Here is a 21162-nt window from a genome sequence, read left to right as displayed (position 1 = left end):
TCCCACTCCCTTTGCTGAGCAAAACCGTGTGATCCTTCCTGCTCCACTGTAGTCATAGATTGTTAAACTGATACAAGTTTAATTTCATAGGTGTGTTCAATTTCATCCTTTTCTGAGGTCAGACACATTGTTTTTTGTATTGTCTTAGAAACCCTCTCTGTAGTGCTGTTTTACCTACATCCCTTCCACTCTGCTTCTGCAGAGGCAGCTGGAATGGGCTTTGGTATAGCTCCACAGGTGCCACACTCAGGTGCTGAAGCCATTGACTCCCACCAGCCCACGGGAGTTTGCTCTGCACTGCCCTGTCAAAGGATACCCTTCTGTATCAATACAGTGGTTAACCTACTGTAAGCATTTGCTTGTGGCAGTATTTTATCTTACTAACCACCTGTATATCAGTGCAGATTTGCTTTTGTTTTTTTCATGAACATTTTAACTTCTCTGTATATGTGGTTTCTGAACTTTGTTTTCAGTTAAAGGAAAAACAGAAGCTTTTTAATATGTAAATCTTGGGATAGGGAGATGGATTTGAGAACACATGCTACTACATGTTCTGTTCTTCAGCTCTTCCTGCTATTCTTTTGATTCATGTGATACAGGGTTTTAGTAAAAAACCCTGAGCGTTTATTTCTAGTTTCAGCTTCAGAATGTGAGGTTCTCATTCTTTACAGTACTTACACCTGCAGGGTCTTTCTTGGGACAGATAAAAATGCTGGTGAAAATTGAATTTTTGTTCCTTAGTCCTAAAGTTAAGTTGGTTGCAGCTGCTAGGCTCACATGTATTGAACCATGCAAAGTCTAGCACCTGGAGAGACAGAGATGTTGTAAAGGTGAATAGTGTTTATGTCACTGACAAACACATATTTGCAGTTAGTTATGTTTAGTTTTGTAGTTCAATAGAATTTGTGCTCACTGACACTTCTTTCAGGTTGCTTTCAATATACTCTTTGGTGCCAAAGGTTTGGGTTTCTGGAGATTAGTGTTGCTGTTGGCACAGTGATGTTCTCTTTCCAGATGGAAACTGTTATTTACTGCCTTTCTCTGGGAGGACGTGGGCAGCAGAGGCTTTGTATGTGCCACCGAGCCTGTCCTAAGGACATAGGAACTAAGATAATTTCTGGAACTTTGACCTGTGTGTCATAATTGGTGTTTCAGCTGCGAATGAAACTTGTATTTATTGCTGGTGTGCTTCGGAAACAAAGATGGAAAACATGGAGATATTTGCAAGTGAATTTGGAAGAATAGTTGGGTAGTGTCAGGAACTGTACTAGAAGTTATAAGCAGGAGAAGGAAGAAAATATTCAGTAGCACTGAAGGTTAGGGTTTTCAGAGATCTCAGATTGGATTTCCACATGTCACTGGGTGCTATGATGTCTGTGAGCTCTCAGACTGAGCCTCTGAGCAGCTTTTCCCAAGGGGAGAGTGGTAGAAGCCTTTTGGAACCAACCTGCTTTGCTAGATTGCCTTGTGGGTGTTCTATTCCCTTCCTCTCCCCACTCTCCTCACCCCCCATGCTGCTACAGGTTGTCCCACACAAAGAAAAGCTCATGGTCAGAGTCAGGTCTGCTGTAGTGGTCATATTCCCTTGGTATCAATGGTGTTGCAGGACCTTACATCTGTTCTGTAGTTTAGCTGTTGCTTAGTGCTCTTCAAATACCTGAAATCCTATTGTTCCTATATATCTATGAACTTAGCACTGTGAAAGATCCTGCTCTCTCTGGCTTTTGAAAGTGCTTTGATGCTTTTGACAAATGAGAAGAATAAGAGTATAGCAACAGAACAGATTTTTGCTCCTCGCAGATTTTTTTTTTATCTCATCAATAGAAGGAGGGGATGTTGCAATCTGCTAGAGAGGAGAGAGAATGTGCTATTGATTGCTTAGATTACTTGCTTCAGTTTTATGCCGCTGTTGCTGTTACTACTACTACTACTACTACTACTACTACTACTATTTAGAACATTCTCCTTCTGGCTTTGTGTTAAAACCCCTCATGGAGCTTACACATATTTCTGTTCAGCAAATTCCCTGGCTGTGCATTTTCACTGCCTTTGCCAAATTACTGTTTTCAGAACGGTTTCCCACACACTTACAGTAGCTGACCAAATGTGAATTGCTGTGTTAGAAATAAATAAGGTTCATAAACTGTAAGGTTGAAAATAAATGTCATTCTGTTTTTACCCTTCTTCCTTTACCATCTGACCTGCAAATTCTGACTTGTCATGTACTTGAGAAGCAAGACACCATTGAGTAATTTAAATCATAGTGGTAGATCAGTATAATAGCAAAGAAACTATGCAGGTTTACAGCTATCCTCTTGCCAATATGGACTGCTTTATTTTTCAGTATCTTTTTTATTTGACAAGACACCCATTTTATGTGTGCTCCTATGTAGCAGGAGATTTCATTAGCAATTGTAGTTCTTGCTAGTTCAAAAACATTCTGTTCTCACCTGTTATTAACAGAAAGAGAAGACACGGATGTTAATTTAGGGCTACTAGTGGGCTCTGAGACTGTGAGCCCACACACAAGAGGTAATGCTGAGCAAACTCCTCGCTGATTCCTGGAGCAAATTCCCTCATGCAGATCTGCTCTGGTTTTTGTCTTCTCTGAAAAGTGAGCAGATACATTTTGTTGATTATCCCTCTTTTGCTGACTGCCTACTTGGGCTGGTTCATTAATCTCTCCAGGATTCCAAAATTCCCAGTATTAAGAAATTCCTGCATAGTTAATTGTAAAGTGTGTTTGTGAACTCACAGTGACAGTGCTGTTTGTTTTATTTTGCTTTTGCTTTTTTTTTTTTCTTATGATTACCAGGCTATCATGTGTTTGTGCGTGTTTCAGCCATTCAAGAGCTTTGTGTGTAACTCTAAAACTGTGACTCAATGGACATTTACCTTTTTTTTTTTTAAGTGTCAATCTAACATGGGTCAGGATTTTAAGTAATTATAATTTCACTGTCCAGAAGAAAGAACCGTTGCTGAGCAACAACAACAAAGCTTACAAATGCAGGGATTCACCTATCCCCACTCTCCCAGGTTAAAAACTTGCAAACGCATTAGAAAAGCAATTCAAGTAGAAGTAGATCTGCTTAATACATGAGCATGGCTAGAGTTAGGCACACTAATGTTAGTGCCAAGTGATCAAAAGAGGGAGTTTGCTGATACTTACTAAGCAGAAGTGTAGACAAATTGAGTCATAAAAATATTGTAGACATTATTATTTTAGATGTTCCTAAGCATTAAATTTTAGAGAATGTATGTATGTATGACTAGCATTTGATTTAGGGAACATTCACTAAGTCAACCAGAAAGAAGTAAATAAAATTTATAATCCCACATGTCTTTAAACAAGGCTGCGAGTGAATGACAGAAAATAGAATGGATATTATTGTAAGGAGAACTGGTAACTGTTTGTCTTTTTAGATACATCGTTTCCATTAAAGCTGGTTTAATGATAGAACAGGAAGATAATCTATCCTGTCAGCTGTAAGAGTTTGCCTGCCGAATAATAACTGAGTCTGGCTGAAAAACGAGTGCTGTGCTAGACTGAATGATGAATCCCTTTTCAGCTTCCCAAAATGAAGATGAATTTTAAAATTCTGAGCTTTTACATGTTAGTGCATTGTTCCTGAAGTAACCCTAATCTCCATACTGAGAAGATGAGTGAGTATATGACACACGACACCTTGTTGCTTGCTCCACTGTTCCTGTGCTATCATCCCCACACATCTGAGCCAGGAGCCAAGCTCCAGGCTCCAGCTCCAGTGCTGCACACCAGCAGCTCTCTCAGCCAGCTGCTCACAAAGTCTGTTGAGATTTTGCTTTGAGGGGGCTTGTTTGGTTCCATTGAAGCATCTTTGATATGCTCTGGAGATTTAGCTGTCGGTATCTTCAGTGTATGCAAAATGAAGAAATAATAATGGCAGAAAAGGAACCTGTTGTTTGCTTGCTGTATGTAAGTATGGATTGCGACAGTTGATTTGAACCTTCTGCAGAAACTATCTAGTTTGTTCTCCTTGTTCAGACCTTCTGTTTTCTGTCCTTTATTTCCTGTGAGGGCTGTCCTGGCTGTTCAAACTTGCTGTGGAACTTAGTGTTAAAGAAGTGAAATTTCAGATGAGATTGCTTTAGGAAGGAAGAAAGGAAGAACAGATGAATGCTCCTCCAAGGAACACTTCAGCCTTGCTGTTGGGCTTCATACGTAGCTCTCCATGCAGCAGTACACACCAGCTGACTTCCAAGTCAGCTGTGCTGTCCCGATGTTGTTGCCTTGGACTAGCAGCTTCAGACATCAAGGAAAAGCTACATGACTGAAGAGAAAATAAAAAGCACTCGTATTTCCCACACTTCTGTATCTGATTTCCTTGCCACTAGCTGTCGTGTGAGATGTTGATACTGCTACACCCAGTCCTGCACAGTTGTGCCAGTGCTGGATGCACTCCAGCTTGTTGAAGGAAATATTATTCTTTTTATCCCTTCCCTGAGGGCAAAAGTCCTTCCGTGGTCCATTTAATTACTGCAGGTTATTGTGATTGAAATTTCCACTATAACAACGAGTGCCAGGAATTGCAGTGTGGTTTCTTCTGAAGCCTGACCCTATGCTTACTGATTTTGCTGGCATATTTGAGTTGGTCAGGAAGCTATTTCCCCCCCCTCCACTCTTACCAGCATAATTCTGTCAACAGAAGCCCAGGTGTAGCTGCATTTATTCCAAGTGCAAAAGTCCTCTTGGTGCTGTCGCTAATCCTTCTGCAGAGTCTTCTGCCAAAGTAAGCTGTGTCTTGGCTAGGCAATGGCATTTACTGGTATGGCAAAAGTAAGCCATCAAATCCTTTCCAAGACCCTGAAGCAGGCACCCAACACTTTCCCAGTGTGCGGGTTAGACAAGTGCAGAGTGAGCTCCAGCCTGGACTGAGTTTGTTATCTGGAAGCCTAATTTGAACAGTCTTTCCCCATTGCAGCTGGACAAAGTGTCATGAAGGGACTGTAAAATCCTCACAGCTGATTTAGAAAAGATTGTGGAAGCTGTGTCTCAGCTTCTGAAAGTTGAGTTTGCATTTCACTCACCCCAAGCAGGTTAATTGGCTGAGGAGGTTGTAAGCAAGAGAGTTTTTGGCCCAGGGAGGTATGCCGACTCTACAGTGTTGGCAGGATATGTTAGCCTCTATTGAGCTTGTATTGTCATGGGCTTGCTGTTATCGGTTCCTGAGCTAGCTAGTCACGTCTAGACGGTAGTGTAACAATATACCATAAATCATGCTTGGGATCATTCCAGCCTTGCACAGGAAACCTGGTGCTCTGTGCAAAGAAAATGTCAATAGGCATAATCACAACAAGGCTGCATTCCCGTGTGCTATGATGGGTAATGAGTTCAGTGCCCCCAGCATCTCACTATATTATTGCCTGGAAGGAAGTTGAATGTTTTTATTTTTGTATGGAGTAAATAACTTCTTCCTGAGTATTGGAACCTTGCATTTTACAGGTGTGGATTTATAAAGGAGAGGGATGGATTGGGGACTTCAGCATCTTCATTCTCTACTGCAGAATTGGCATTGCTCCATTTTCTAGTGCAGTCATATAGCCTATTCCTGATTTCCAGACAGAGATCAGGTCTACAACAGGTAGCCTGTGCCTGCGTTGATATTGCCATTCCTTGATCTTACTCATACAATATGGCTCATAGGGCTTCTTTTGCTTCAGAGCTGCATTTCTCCTTAATCTAACATCTAAGCCCAAGCTGGTTAGTGTTGCCAGGAGTCTTAAGAAAGTATTTCTGAGAACAATTCAGTTTTCTAACATTTGTGTGTAACTTACAGTCTCTTTAGCATCAAAGAAGAGTCAGCCTGGAGTTCTGTAAACTGTGATTTATCTATGTTTTTAAAAGCAGTTTAGTTTAGTTTGTTTTTAAAATTAACTTAAAATTTTAAAACTTAATTTAAAAACTTGCTTGATTTCAAATGTTATTATTGCAGGCCCTAGAAATACCTTGTGGACTAGAAGAACATAAAATTTTTGACCAACTAGTTTTCAAGTTAATAAAAGAATCTGTGACACAAATAATATTCAAAGTAATTTTTTAATTAGCACAAATCTCCAATGCTTTTCCATGCTATTTGAGTTTAAAATGCAACTGTGTGATCCACCTCCACAGGAAAAATGACATAAAACTGCAGGTTTTCTACTCTGATTCATCCTTCTTTCACACAAGCCTAAAAGGTTTTGAAATCTGATAAGAGTTCAGACCTTCTTTGGTAGCAGTAAACAACTTCAAGTAATACAGCCATGTGTATGTGTGTTGACTTTTTGTTTACTCTTCTACGCTCTCTTTGATCTTATCATGGCTTCTGGCAAAAGAAGTGATCAGCACATACTAGGATGCTGTGCATTTTGGTGGACCCTGGCATGCCTGCTTTGGCAGGAGGCTCTGCAGTGCAGAGACCTTATGCCAATACTGGCAAGTTTCCAGAGACTGATATGAGAGAAGCCAAGAAGGCCATCCCAGCCATCTCTTTTCCATCAGAGCTCTTTCTTACCGCTTGATGATTTGTTTATTTTATCTGTTTTTCTGCTGCTCTCTTTATAAAAATCTGAAGCTTTGAGAAGAGTGAGTTTCTTCCAAAGCACATAGGGGTTTTGATGAGGTGTAAGACCCTGTTGTTCCTTTTTATTGAAATTCCAGGTGGAATTTTCAAATTTCCTGTAATCTTGTTCTCAGGAACCTTTTCCAATCCCCAACCAAAATCTCCACTCTCTATATCATAGAATCATAGAATGGTAGGGTTGGAAGGGACTTTTAGAGATCATCTAGTCCAATTTCCATGTCAGTGTGCAGCTTCTCCAGTGCCGCCACAGGATCACCTCATTCCTCCTTCCTTTTTGGGTTCCCTGTGCCACATCTATATTCCTGGGGAGCTAACCTTAACAGAGAAGGTAACATCTCATCTTCAGTCTGTTGTGTAGCAAGTGCTGATTAAGACATCAAGCACTAGTGACTTGACCGTGCTCCAGTATTTGCACATACGCTTGCACAATTCTGTGTGTGTATTCCAATTTTTTTTCAGTCCTCCTGGAAATAAATTATAATTGACTTTCCAAGTAAAAATGTCTACATTTTTACAATTTTTCCCCTCATCTCTATGCCAAGTATATCTTGGCTTTACCCAGAGACCTGATTAAAAGTGTTAAAACACACTTACCAATGTGCAATGGTTACATTTATAGCATCTGACTTGAATGTTTGTTTCATAGTCTGGATTGTAACAATCTGATTCTCAGACTACCATTGACGTCAGTTTAACAGGAAAATTCAAATAGAACCTGTATTAGATTTTCACTATTAAGTTAACAATAAAAACTTTCTACAGATGCCTTACGTAGACAAGGCTGTTAACAGAAATATTACATTAATGAAAATCAGGCCTCCAGAAAGAGACTAGCTTACTTTTCTTTGAAGAAGTAATTTTGTTTTCCATATTGTGGTTCACAAAAAAGAAACCAAAAAACAAAAAAAAAAACCCACCCTCTTTTTAATAGTGCTAGTCGTTTAGATGTTAAGTATGGAGAGGAAGGCAGCTCTTGGCCATTTGTGGTCATGTTGCAAATCCCTTAGCTTTTCCAAAACTTGAGAACCCTTCCAAAAGTCTTCACTTGACTGATTTCATTGCTCTCAACCTCAGATTTCCCCCCTCAGTTTTTGTGGCGCACTATGTTTATCAGCTCTTTCTTAAACTACTTGGTCATGGTGCTCACAAGGTATTGATAAAACCAGAAAAATTCTGAATGTATCAGCTCAAATCAAGACAACATCTGTCAGGGTTTCCACTACTTGTAGTAGTCAGTACTAGTCAGTAGTTGCTGCCTTGAGGACTCTACAGTGTACTGCAAGGAGACGGTGGAGAGAGGAAGTAACATTGTTGTTCCTTTAGAGGTGGATAAATTCTGGTGTAGACCAAGTATGTGACTTTCCCCTACTTAAATCAGGAGATCCAGGCATGGACAAGGAGTCGCAGGGCATTTTGTCTCTTCTGTTAGCATTAATTAGCACTTCTATGATACATGACATGATAAAATGTTATCTTGCAGTCTTTTCCTTCATCATTAAAAAATCATCCTGGAAGGCACTTCTGAGACCTTGTTTAGTCTTTTCTAATATCAGTGGTAGGACTGACTCTACCCAGTATCTTCCTAATGAATGTTTGTCTCGGTTAAACTAGGGAAGCTCCAGCAATGGGCATCATTTGGGAAACCTGTTCTAGTGTTTCAGCACTCCTCTTCCACCAAGACTCCCTGCGTGGTCAGCCAAAATGTCCCAGCCAGCAAGCTTCCAGTGGCTGTGCAGGGCTGTTTGTTCCATTTTTTTTAATGTATATGAAGGCTATTGCCGTGTCTCTCCTTGAACTCATCCTTCCTTAATAGGTTCTTCCATCTTTCACAGTTTTCTTATGCAATCAGTTCTCAGAGTTGGCAAGTCTTGGGAAAGTTGCTTGCAGGGTAGTACTACCTAAATGTGGGCCATTTTATTGCTTTTTAGCACAGCCTTAGAGATTGATGTGGCCTTGATTGCCCTTGAGAGCAGCAAAAGGTGGTAAGCAAGAAAGGTTTCTGAGCTGCAGTTCTTTGACTAACATGCACCGTCTGATTTTTGAACTATGCTTAGGGTGTGTGTGGGGAAATGACTTTCTCATTATTTATATGGTCTCTGGCAGGGTGGTGAATCCTATTCAAAGTGTCATAAAATGCCTGGAGTGTTTAGCCTAGGCTTAAGGAATTGAAATTACTCCAGAAATACCCAAGTCATAGTTTATGAGGTTCACAGTTCAATTGCTGACCGAAGAAAATTAGTTATACCATGTACCAAGTTTGTTTATTTCTTTTTCCTTTTTCAGGAGAATAGCTAGTTAAAATCAGATTCATGGTTTTTGCAATTGAGCCTCTGTGCAAGACTCACCAATACTTACCATTCTTGTGTGTGAAGTGATCAAGACAGGTGGTACTTATCTGTGCACTTGGCTCTTTCAAAAACTGAATCTCCTGATGGCCAGGGCTTCTGTTACCGTATGTGTGTGGAAGCAAACCAGGTCTAGGCACAATATGTAAAATGTGAACCTACTTCTGTCTTTTCTCTTAAGTCTTTTAAAGAAAAAATGAGTATTTTGGGAGGAGATGCAAATGTGAACAAAAAAAGTTGAAAGAAAATGAGCAGGGAAGAGACTTGAAGAAGAGAAGGTGCTTAGCTAATGACTACACACAGGTTTCTTGCTCCTTTAGCTCTCCTTTGTCATATAACTCTCCTCTTATCAGTGCATTAAATCTAACATAAATGTAATAATATCCATGTTGATTAAACTTCTCTTGTGCGAGGTTAGTGGTAAGTGTATTTGTGGTAAGCCTCCTTTACACCAGCGAAGCTGCATCTGTATGAGGTTTGTCATGGTTTGACTAAAGAGAAGAATTTTATCCCTTGGAGAAATGTGTGAGGCCCATATGTATTTTTGTCTCTTAAGGATACATAGTCTTGATCCTACAGATAAAGTGACTAATAAAATGGATGAGGGTAGTAAATGAACACCATGTGCTGTGTGGCAGTGGCTGGTGTAGCATGGTGAACTATGAGCTCTTTCTTTAAGTATTAGGGGAAGTGCTCACTAATGTCTCTTCTTCTTGTGGGATGCATGGCAGTCACAGGACACCCATTCCTGATGAACCTCATGGAAACCCAGAGCTTGCTTCCCCACAACCTTGAGTAGAGTTAGCAAAACTTCTGCGCACACACTCCTCTGGTGAGGAGAGCAAGGGAAGTGCCCTGAAGGGGCCAGTCACGGTTCTCAGCAGAGATAGCAGAGATCCTTGTGTTAGCTTAAGCATGAAGGTACATCTGTCCTGTAGCCCTCAGGAATAAAACTGTCTGGCATCCCCTGAATGAATGTAGACCCACTCAAGTGCCCAAGACATCCATGTTACAAACTAACAGGGGGATGCCACTCTGACAGCAGCACTGTTTCCATGGTAGGAAACATTTGTATCTTTTCCATCCTGTAACCAAACCATGAGCCCAGCCTAGCTTGCCTGTGGAGCTGAGTCCCTCTGTGTGTCAGTGTATTTCTTTTTTAGTTTCATTTTGTCTTTGCCAGTAGAAATAACAAGACTTAAGACACAGCCACATTTCACCACTGTGGTTTAGGGATTTGCATTACTAGCAACTTCAGGCAGGTACACTGCTCAAATCAACACAAAAGGTGGCATTAAAGGCTTTGTCATGAACTCCCGGCCTGTGGTAAAGTCAAATGAAGGGTACTTTCTGTCTGTCCTTCCTCCACCTCCTCCTGAGAGCCTGGGATTTCATGATATGTGTTTTGGATTAATGTAGACTTGCGTAAACACAGTTATTTTACTTGTCTGCCTCTGAGATGACAATGTTCCATTGAAATGTTTGACAGCCTGAAGTAACTGACAATTATTTCACATGTGCAATGTTTATCTCCATGCTATGCCGAGTGACAGCTTGGAAGCGACACCGACATTCAGTGTGAATCTCCCTGTTCCACTCATCAGCTGTCCTGGTAGCCTGCAACATTTTAAAAACACTCCCTGGTTTTTACATCTGAACAGAGGCTCTCTGTTCCAAGTGGTTAGGTAACTTTGTGTTTCTTTACCCTTTTTCATCCCCTGTCAGGACAGTATGCAAAAGTGCAGCAGGAAGAGGGGAGTAGAGTTTTATATATTTGTAAAAATTGAAACTAATGTTCTTAATTTTGACAATAGTGGTTTACTGGTGATGTTATGAAAACTCATACATATTCATTTGAAAAGTTGAAAGGATCAACAGTGTGACTTTTGACTGAATACAGTATATACATCTTTTGACACAACCCTGCCAGAGCAGCTAAGAATTGTCTTCTTGTTTGTTTTTTTTTTTTTTTCATTCTGTTTGCAGAGTCCTGCAGAACTGTGAAGATCAGTGTTCTAACCTAAAAGACCACAGGGCTTGAAATTGTTTTAAACCTTCCTTAAGAATACATAATCATCTACGCTGAATCTTGTGATGATTTCTTTTGCCTATGTAGTGACATAGGCAAACTAATTCATGCTCTATTTGACTGGGAGTGAGCTCTTATCTCAGGCAGGTTAATACGTGTGTTGTATAGGCACTTCAAATATAAAATGGCTACACAATTAATGGGGAGACACTGAATACTTATTTAAAAAGTGATTAATAGTGTATTTGCTGTAAAAGGCACAAATACCAAAAAGCAGATAGTCAGTTTGATGGCAAGTGGGAACAGTTGCTTTTTATCTGTTATATTATACTTATAAACCCCCAAACCCCTTTCTTCTGTTTGCCACTTACAGTAAAATGCAGACTGATCTGTTTTCAAGTCATATTGACTTTCTGATTTTCATGGTCAGCACACTATTTTGCATTGCAAAGTCAGAGCCAAGCTGTAATAGGTTCGGTATCTCTGTTTCCTTTTACCAAGGTAATTCTTTGAATTTTTGGCAAATTGACTGTTCATTTGTCAGTGTCACCTTAATCTACAAAACAGATAGTGAGCAGCTCCTTCATCTACTTCTCCTCTTTGTTGAAAGAAACAGAAGAAAAAGTAAAGAACAATTTGCTGAGATCTCTCCTGAGTTTATCCACATTGTCACTCTTACAAACGTTGGTTTCTCTGTCTATAAGGTTGTGTTAAGTTTCTAACAGTCAAAGGAATTTGTTATAGCTGTAGGCATTGCCATGGTGAGGTTTTCCTCCATACTGACGTTTGGGTAGAGTGCAAAATGCAGAGTCTTTTATTAGTAAGCCAGATGTGTATTTCGAATGTGGCTGTGGACTTAACTTACTGTGCTTGGCATGACAGGACTCTTTTAGGTCTGAATTATTCCAACCTTAAAAAAAAATCCAAAGAAATGTTGCAGCTATTTAGGCTGAAATTTTACTTCTCTCCTATTAGCAGCTGAGATTTATTTTTCTGTTTAACTAGCTGGATCTTTTGTTCATGAGAATTGGCGTCCTGCTGTGGCATGGTATGTGTCCAGTAGTGGATGTGAACCTACATTGTAATGTCAGGGCAGAGACAGCAGCGTGATTTATTATTGGAATGGGCAATGTGGAGCTTTGAAAAGCTCAGTCAGCCCACAGAGGTTGAGGAATGAGTGACTTTGGATTTCCCTCTCCTCCTGCAGAAGTGAAGCCTGGGGCAGAGCTGGGTTGTGGAGTGCTGTGTATGCCTCAGTGCTGCTCTGGGCCTCTCCAGGGTTCTGCCATGTGCAGGGCCTTATGGCTCCATCCAGGTCTGGCTGTGGACCTACGAGTATGGCTCAGGTCAAGCTCAAGATGTTTTATCAGCAAATTATTTTAATAATGGCTTTTTTCTTTTGTGGTGTGGGGAATGACACAGTTGCATGTTTTTAGTATTATCTGCAGTGAGAATATTGAGAGCATTGTGTTTTTCTTCTTTTTCTGATCCAATCAGTTGACTGCAGTGCTGTTTTAGTTCAGTGCAGAGATGTAAATTGAGGGCCACAGAAGTTTGACAGTTCAGGTTTCCCAGCTGCTGGCTGATTCACAGGTGATGCACGAGCCACCTCAAAGCAGTTGATGGAGGCTATTGCTGACTGTGTGCCTCTGAGCCGTGGTGGCCTGCTGGACTGCAGTGACTTGTGCCTCTGCAGAAGTGGATTCCCCTTTGCTCTCAGCAGCTACTGCACAGCCCCAGACAGTGCCAGGACCTGTTTTGTCTGCTCAGGGTATGGGAGCAAGGCCAAGTACATTGTCAAAAGCCACTAGGCATGAGCTGATGCTATGTGAAAACTTTTGAGGAACAAAATCTATAGTACTCAAAATATTTGAGGTAACCAGAGGTTCTGTTAACCTGGGTAACCACAGTAAAACACCACGTACTTTCATGGAGATTGTTCTGCTTTATTCTGTTTTTCAGGATGGTAAGTACATACTTGCAAGTAATTCCTAGGTGGTCTCCGTGTGTATAGTGATGTCAGCAGCTTGGGGACTTAGCTTTGCTGAAGTTTACATCGGCTGACTCATCTGTTTAAACAAGTTGATTCTTAATTTTCAGTGGGTACTAATTTTTCTCCCCTCATACAACGGTTGAGGAGAAAGAGATGGTTATGAGGTTTAGCAGGAGCTACCACAGTACAGGGTTTCCTTGCAGTCAGTTAAGTTAGTGCATATTTTAATGGCTGCAATATACAGAAAGGCTCAGTTTCATGGTGCTTCTTGGACCTGGTCCAGCTTTTACTGTAAAAGTACAATTCAGCAGAAACTCTTTTAGAGTATTTATTTATTTTTAGTATCCAAGAGGTCTGCATGTGGTATCCTGCATTCTCATCAGAAGAGTTGTAGCAGTGGTTCCTTGGCACTAATGAATGCCTTGGTATCGCTGTTTGGTTTTTTCCACTGTTTTTTATATTGAGCAACAGAAAGCAAAACTACCCTCTGCTTTCCTACTTTTAAAATCCAGCTTTGCTCTTCTTCTCTCCCTCCTCCCAGCAGCCCTTTGGTAACAAGAAGGAATGGTATCTCTGGCTAAGAGACAGGCAAACAGGTAGAGCTTAGTTAGTAAGTGGAACTGATTTAATTAAATCTCCCTTTCAGCCTCATAATGGATTCATTCAAGAGGGCAAAGAAGTAGTGAAGTGACTTCTGATTTTTTTTTTCTTCTTTTTCTTGCCTCTGTCCCTCTCTGCAATCAATGGGAGTAAAATGGCGTTCTAAACATAATTCTTTTTCTCCTGACAGTTTAAAAAACAAGCTCTGTTTAAAACTTATTTTATATCAGATTTTTATTAACTCATCTTTGTGCTCCTGAAAATACTAGGGCAACTTTATTGGATGCATAGCATTTGCTCTAGACATGTGCCAGTGTCACAATGAAAACTTACAGATCTAACACCACCTGAAGCCACACAAACATTGAGCAATGCAAACCTACTACCATAGAAGTTGGTTTCCCATCCTAATTAGCTCACAGTCTTGCATTGCTAATTTTACTCTACCAGTGCACTTTGGTTTCGCTGTCTTGGCAATTGCTGACTATGTTAACATTACTCAGAAAACTTGGATTTGAAATTTTGTGGAAATGTTTTTTCTTTTTAGAGCCAGAGCCTTTTGCAATAGTCATCAGTTTTGACAATGTTTTTAGAGGGGAATATGTTTGGAAGAAGTATTTCTCAAGAAATTTAGAGAGAAAGTGAGTGCACGTGAGCATACAGATATGTGGTAGGCAGTTAAGGGACTGGCTTGAGATGTGGAAGACTTGGTTCAGCTTCCTGGTCTGCGAGGTACAGAGTAATGTGGGATGGAAAACTACTCTCTGACCTTTGAATTGGGTGGAGTAAAAACTCAACCAGTGGTTTCTTACTGCCAGGAGATTGCTCTGACTAATGGTTTGCTTTCTTCAACTGTAAAGCAGGGATTTTTCATTTTCAGAATGAAGTTGTCACACCAAGGTCGGCTATAAACTTTAGGTGGTAAACCCAGTCTTGCAACAAACAAGATGACTGTTATGAATAAATCTGAAGGAAGTAAACACAAGAGTAAGATAGTTGTTTATGGTACTTATATAGTGGAGAAGAACTATATGAACACACTGAGATATGAGTAAATCTAAGCTGATTTCCTTACCAGAAGCAATATGACACTTCTCTGACTGAGCAAATGAACCCCGTCTCACTCTTCAGCTATATTGCTTTAGGTATTTGAACTAGTGCTGTACTGCGCTGTGTCAAGTTGAGACAACAGAGTCTTGGGTCTTAAACTGTGCCGTTAGCTACGTGTTTGCACATGCCTGTCTTCAGAGGTGGAAAATTGATGCCAATACCTCATGCTGTCATGCTTACTGGAAAAGATTACTTCCAACTTAGTTTGCTGTTTTGGTTGTTTATTGTTGCACTGAGAAAACAGAGAGCTGCCCTGCATAGAGATTGCTCAGAGTTCAGTGGAAAGTTGTGCTATCTGACTTAATGTAGTTTAAACTGAACAACCCTATGAACATGTTATGGCCCTGCTCCATTAGTATGCTGTACCTCATCCATTTCCTACATACTGTCTTGGTTGGACATCTTTTAATGACAACATAATTATTACTTCTTGTCTTCCCATCTCTGTGCAGGAGTGGATAGGTCAACAGATTACACATACACAAAGTTAATGCACATGCTGAACCTGGATGAGGAGTCCAGAGCAAAGTGGAACAGCTTGTTCTCTGTTTTGGAATTGAGCAAGGGCAATGATTTACCCAGTGTCTGTAGTTTATAATAGTCTGTTCTCTAATCCACATAACTGCCTCAAAGAGGTAACGTTTGTTTTGCATAGGTAGATATCTGACATGGTTAGTTGAATGTTGACATTGTAAGAATCCTGACTCCAGTGTAATTGCTTCCGTACAAACTCTCTGACGGTGTCAGGTTAGTGTTTGCTTAGAATTGTTGTAGATTGGTAATTGCTTTATGTTGTTTTTTTTTCTCACTTGTAGTAAGTCAATGCATGTTCCCTATTTGTGCCTATACCTATATTGTGCAATACAGTTCACTTCTTTCCTAGAGGGAATGGCCCTAACTATGTAACTAGAGACTTTATAAATGCTGTAGAATAGCTGTGCTAAACATGGCAAGGTCTTTGTTTACTACCACATTATTTATTCATGTATTCTTTTTCTTTTTCCAACATCCCTCAAGTAATGGTGGCATACTTGGTTTTTTTCCCCTGAAACTCCTTTGGTGGAGAATTCAGGTTTCCCTACACAATACCATATTCAGGGGTTTCATGACTCATTTATAGTTGGAAAATCTACTGGGGCAGTATCAGGGGCTTGGATGCAATGAAATGGATCACCATGACAAGCTCTACATAAGAGCTGTTTGGTAAATGCTCTGATACAAGAAAACGACAAATGAAACAATTCTTTCCTTGCTTCCTTTGGTCTGAGAAGTCACTGCCCGGAAGATGAAAGGAATAGATCAATAATTCCTTAAACATGTTAAAAAATAATAAAAAACTAGGGATGCTTCAAGAGTAGGTGCTTCTTTTTTTCTTTACTAGTTCTTACATTATGTTATTGTATTGCAGCCTATGTAGAAAAGGCTAGGCTTAATGACTGGCTTTAGTGTTCAGGCTAAGAGCTATGTTGACAAATTTTTTCAGGAGTCATTAAGTGTTCTTATGGGTGAAATGTAGAAATATTTTTAATAATTTTCCCTAATATAGGGTATGTACTGCTAAAAGCCAGGGCTCCATCCCATTCTGCATTGCTTTTCCAGCTGTGGTCCATAGCATTTGATGCCACAGAGAAGAGAGAGGAAATGCAGCAGCATGTTTGAAAATGGCCAGATCTATTTTTGTAGCAGCTCTATGACCTGACTAGATACACTTCAGCCAGTCAGACTTCCTGGGACTGCAATATCATTATGCTGAGATGGTAGTGCATCCCTCTGCTCTCTTTTCTAATAGATAACCTATTTAGCTAGCACAGTGGTCTGAGTGAATTTTGATAAATGTTTCCATTAGCATTATATAGCTGTAGTACACTTTATTCAATGAGCACCATTAGAAGGTATTTTTTAATAACTGCATGTAATCTCTGTTTCAGTAATGGGAGTTCAACTGAGAAATTAATTTGGCCAAGCTGTGCTTTTGCATAACTTAATATAATATTACATACAGTCACACATTTGCTCTCTTGCTTGTACTTTGTTCTGTCTTTTGTCTTTATTACCAGTGATCCTGTGTCACTTTTTGGAATCCTGAAGCTGAAAACTGTTTAGAAAAAAATGTTGTTAACTTTTTCTCAATGCAAATGTGAACATATTAGAGCTGGACAAAATATATCTCAAGTTCCTTCATAACAACTAATAAGAAAATTAGTTCTGGCAATTAATTTTACTCTTCTGATGCAGAAGATACAGCTAACTGTCTTGCTAGCATGCTAGGTGGTGCAGTGCTTATGTTGTCATATAGTGCTACTATGTAAAACACATTGCATCATTAAGCTACTATTCTAGTTTTAAAGGATGCTTTCAAAACCAAATAAGCTCCATGAACCAGATGATGAGACTTAAAACATAATCAGAAAATAATTTTAAACCACCATTAAAAAGCAAAGAAGCAATTTTTAAGGCAATGTGTGTTGAAGTTGTTTTTTTTTTTTCTTGAAGTTAATGGTGTTGGTATTGCAGATAAGACATGCTAGTCAGTTCCCACAGAGATGCCTGTGAAGACTGAGCTAGCTTAATTCTGTGCTCATCCAGGCATTCATTTATTGTTAGTGTTGGTTACGTTATAGATACAAAGCTGCAGATGAACTGTGGCCTGATTCATTTGTTCTGAGGCTCCATAAATGTTTTCTTACGTTTTTAATATTTTATCTTAGAAGTCTTGATACAGCACATCCACGTCTTCCCCCCTCATTTGCTTCACCATAGCCTAAACTAACCTGTGAAATAGTTTTGCATCTCCTAATATGCATGGAAGATAAATGACTTCAAGAGGATGAGGGGCACTTTTTTCTGTAGCATCCTATGACAGGACAAGGGGCAATGGACAAAAACTGAAACACAAAAAGTTCCACTTAAACATAAAGAAAAACTATTTTACTCTAAGGATGAGGGAGCCCTTGCACAGACTGCCCGGGCAGGTTGTGGAGTCTCCTCTGGAGGTTTTCAAACTCGCCTGGACACATTCTCATGCAACCTGATCTAGATAGACCTGCTTTAGCAATGGGATTGGAGTAGATGATTTCTAGACATCCCTTCCAACCCCTACCATTCTATGATTCTATGTGAATCCGTAATGTAATGGATGATCACCCTCAGTACAGCTACAGGAAGAACAGGCCCTATAATCTACCATTTTCATTCAGGATAGTTTGATTTAGAAAAAAATGCCTTTGGAGAGAAAATATTGCAGAATAAAAACCCTAAAGAAGTTAGTTTGGAAACTAGTTTAAAAGAATCATGCGCCTTTTTTTTTTTTTTTAATTGAAAGTATTTCTTCTCCTGTTCTGGTTTCTGAGCCTTTAAGGAACTTGAAAGTCATGTTTTCAAACTTTCTAGTTTTTTCTTTTTCTCCACAAGTGTGAGAACTTGAGATATCTGTTAAAACAAACAAAACAAGAATCCTTACAACTGATACTATTGGATTCTCATGGAGTCTTACTATTCCAGCCGCTGGAGCTTTAGGAAAATATGAAGCTTGTGATAATAGTCACCCCACCCAATTGGGTTAACGTCTGGACTTCCATGTGATTACACATTTCAATTAAATGAAAGATATGGTAATGGGAGCAAGGTCATGAGCTGAGTTCCCATTACACATGCTTATTCAGACAGACAAAAATTCAATAAAGGGAGTGCAAAGGAAGTGGGCAGCATTAGGATGTGTGAAGTTTGGAGAAATTCTTTCTATGGTTGTTATAATTCCTAGTGTCTTTGCTTTTACATGAGCATTGCACCTCTGATTCATCATTTTGCATTTGTCTTTCCTTGCTTTTAGGAACAGAAATGTGCATAGATTCCCTAGCCTCTAAACCTAAAGGGTCTTTTCTTTCTACATCTGTTCTGTCTTTTGAAGTGGGATGAGAAAATTATTCCAAAGGGTCTGCAGAGCTAACGTGGTTGGGGCGTAGAAGAAAATGGGAAAATAGTTTCTTGCTGCAATGGTGCAGGTTGCTTGCTTTGTGTTCTGAGGCAGGTATTTTGTTTTGTTTGTTTCAATTTGGTTTTTTGGTCTATGTCAGGAGCAGCTGGAGAACTGATTTCAAAGTATATTTTGATGAGCACAATTCTGCAGCTGAATTTCCATTCAGTTCATAACTCACAGCTCTTCTTCCTCCCTCTCAGCACCGAGGACTGCCCTGACCCACTGCTATGAGGTGGTTCAGCTCTCTTGAACACATTTTGGAACACATGCAAACACCTTAGGCATAACATGCTTTTCAGTAAGAAATATTCTTTAGGTCCAGGTTATCTTGGGCAACAATTGGATTAGTTGCAGAGAAGCAGAACAAATATGTTCTCAAGAACAGTATAGTATTTTTCCCTGTTTTGCCGGAGTGAATGATTGCTATGCAGTCAAACTCTCACTTCTCCAGTCCTTAGTGAATGAAAGGTATAATGACCTTCTGTCACAGAGACACAGATCAATGGCTTAACAGTACCTCGTGAAAGATGACATAAGCACTCAGGTGGATGGAGATTGATCTCTGGCAATGAACTGAATTGCTGGGTTTTTGTGTTTGGAATAGTTGCATTTAATAACCCTGTCACTTAGCTTGTTTAAACAGATGCCAGTAACTTTCTTTTCATTGTCTTTCTTTTCCTTTCACCCAAGAATTCGATAAAGGACTTATTTTGCATTCTTGATATGAGTTGCCTTGTTTCCAAAGATGTGTGAGTTCTTCCTAAAAATTGGAAGGAGCAATATGCTTGCAATGAATGCTCAGAACATGAAAAAAATCTAGCCCAATTGAGAAATGCTTTATGATTCCTACATAGATGCTGTTTCTGTAGGAAAACGTGGTCAAAGGAAAAGGTTTAGTATTCTGTAGTTCAGAATTGCTTTGTATTAAAGGGTTATAAAAGGGTTATCTCTGCCTACTCATGGGTTTTGTACTTTTTAATTAAATGAACAAAAAAAAAAAAGGAGTCTCTACTTTGTCACCTGGAAATACTACATGACTAAACTTGTGGATTTCCTACAAATTGCAACATGAATCAGAGCTGTAGGTTAATCAAAGGGCAGGCTGATTAGCACATCTTGTTTAATCCTTTTTCATGTCCTGTGATGTAAAATAAGCAAAATAGCCTATAGTGATGCTCAGAAACCTTAACCAGTGATCGACCCAGTTAGGCCAATAGCAGATAGCTGAAATGGCAATTGCAGCTAGGATGTGTAGTTAGAGGGCTGCTGTGGTGCAGGTAGTTCATTAGCACCTGTACTCCTGAGAATTGTGTTGTGGGGTCCTTAATGAACATGTTTAAAATGACTGAAAGCTGATTAACTATTTATGTAGCAGAGTGAGTGAGCAGCAAGGGGGCTGAGTTGGAGAGGTGAATACTGCATTTAAGGGTAATGTGCTTTTACTTAGTGGTGAAAGACAACAGCCAGCCTGTGATTAAAATCTGGCAAGGCAGCCCAAGGGCTCCCTCCTCCACCTCCTTTGAGGCTGGCCCTGTTGCTCTGCCTGTCTTGCTGGCCCTTTCACTTCCCCTGTTTCGAAGTCCTGCCAGGAATAGCACATTTTATACCATGCCAAATGTATAAATTACTCAGACCACTTGGTCTGGGAAGAATGTACTAATGGTGTGGCTGACTGAGTTTTAATCTGGGATGTATTTAATTCTCAGACCATGTTAATTTATTTTAATCTGAAAATTACAAGATTCATTATGGTTCTCCAATTTATTGCTTATTTTAATACTTCTTATTTGCTTTTCTTTTTTTTTTTTAGCAATTAACTCTTTCCAGTCTGCATTCACACCTCCTTTCTTCTATCTTTAATAACGGACAAAGGAGCTGTGTAACGCAATAGACTGTGAATCTCCTTGAGATAGCAAGATCAATGCTTATGTCACACCTGGTATCTATTTACTAAATATCCAGCTTGGGCTTATCTGCAGATAGTTAGCACCAGTCAGAAATACTCTGTTCTGTGGGATCCAATTTTGGGTCTTTTAGTGTTTTATGGCCCTCCTCGGTGGAAAAAGAAGGTAGACTCCAAGCTGAGGGAGTGACTGACCACCCTCTAGTATTTTGGCATTTTATTAATACGAGGTCTAGTTTTCGAAATTTCCTTTAATCTCGTCAAAGATTTTTATTTTACACTAATGCCATAGACATGACCTAGTATCATTGCAGTATCTACTTCTAGCCTGAAGAAACTGCCTTTACTGACTGAAATGGATGTCTTCAGTCCTAGCTGATTGCAAAGTCTGAAACTGATTGAGAGACCATAATTGTCTGAGCACCTCACCCAAGCTCCCAATAAAGAGTTTCCATTTCTGGAAAAGTGTTTGACCATGTTGAAGTTTGCATCTTCCTCTTACTTAGATTTTGTATGTGCTAACTAGTTTCACACAAACGTGTTTGCTTTTAATTATGGTTTCTTCCCAATAGTCGTCTTTTCTTTCTTACTGCTGTAATAGGAA

At 39.7% G+C, this 21162-nt stretch overlaps 1 protein-coding gene across 1 annotated transcript in view; it reads left to right on the top strand.

Annotated features, from left to right (window-relative positions):
• Nucleotides 1–21162, top strand: part of PDE3A (phosphodiesterase 3A) — a 246488-nt gene that overhangs the window by 28320 nt on the left and 197006 nt on the right. The window lies entirely within an intron of this gene.

Source organism: Colius striatus, chromosome 1 (assembly GCF_028858725.1).
Source record: "Colius striatus isolate bColStr4 chromosome 1, bColStr4.1.hap1, whole genome shotgun sequence".
Lineage (NCBI taxonomy): Eukaryota > Metazoa > Chordata > Aves > Coliiformes > Coliidae > Colius > Colius striatus.
The sequence above is the reverse complement of the archived record's forward strand: the minus strand, read 5'-3'. Positions and strand labels throughout refer to the sequence as shown.